Consider the following 1,059-nt stretch of genomic DNA (forward strand, 5'->3'; position numbering starts at 1 on the left):
TACACACTGTAGTATCCCTCGATCATGTCTAGTACTTTCTATAGAATGTTGTAGTATTAATACTATAGTAAATATTACCGTATTATCCACAAAAAAACACTGTAATAATTACTACATAACAGCCCTCAAAAACACTACAGTTTTTTAACTATAGTAAATACTACAATATTTAATTTGCATATACCCTGCCCATTCCCCTCCGTCCATAAGTGAGAAACCTAAATGCCAAGTATTGACCATATATTGTGTTCCCTACAGGTTATAGAAAAGAGCAGAAGCTCTGAACTATCCATTCAGAACCCAGTCCAAACTACCTACCTACAGGTTTTGGTAAATGTCCTCTTTAAGTATTTCTCCAGTAGGTTTCCTCAAGGAGAAAGCCTCCACCTCTATGTCAAAGATAATAAAGCTAAAACACTTTAGTAAATACAACAGTAATGTTCCCAAAAACACTACAGTAAATACTACAGTGTGCAAAAACACTACAGTAATTACTATAGTATATGCTACAGTTTTACTACAGTATTTATACTATACTAAACTGTAAATACCAGGGTTTGGAACATAAATTACATTCCAACTGTTCAGTTCCAACAGAAACCCTTTTTTTTGTTTGTTCTGGTGTTCTGGACAGAAAATAAAGTTCTGATCCCATTCAAACAAATAAGGTAATGGTTCATATAGTACATTTTTGTTCATTCTTTTACCTGGGAAATCAACAGTGTTTTTACATTTTAGCTCATTAATTTACTCCACCAATTAGCACTGATAGTGCAGCTTGCTATGGAACGAGTTAGAAAGTTGTTGACATGTTTGATTGGTCAGATAGGCCTAAGTGCAGGTGCGAGATGCGACTGAAATGTTTTGCTAAAATTGAATTATAAGCGAAACAAATCAAATAAAATTTTATTGGTCACATACACATGGTTAGCAGATTCCAAGATGGCGTAGCAGTCAGACGTCTTTTGTCCTCGTGTCCCGTGTATATATCTTTTTATATATTTTTCTTCGCATATCTTTTTTATATTTTTTCTAAAACTCAACTTCAAAACACTCTCC

General features: G+C 33.8%; 1 non-coding gene across 1 annotated transcript; it reads left to right on the forward strand.

The window, feature by feature from the left end:
- Positions 1–332: 332 nt before the first annotated feature.
- LOC115189571 (U7 small nuclear RNA) lies at positions 333–385 on the forward strand. Its single transcript, XR_003876952.1, has one exon. It is a non-coding gene; the product is annotated as a U7 small nuclear RNA (small nuclear RNA).
- The last annotated feature ends 674 nt before the right edge of the window (positions 386–1,059 follow it).

This window comes from Salmo trutta, chromosome 3 (genome assembly GCF_901001165.1).
Source record: "Salmo trutta chromosome 3, fSalTru1.1, whole genome shotgun sequence".
Lineage (NCBI taxonomy): Eukaryota > Metazoa > Chordata > Actinopteri > Salmoniformes > Salmonidae > Salmo > Salmo trutta.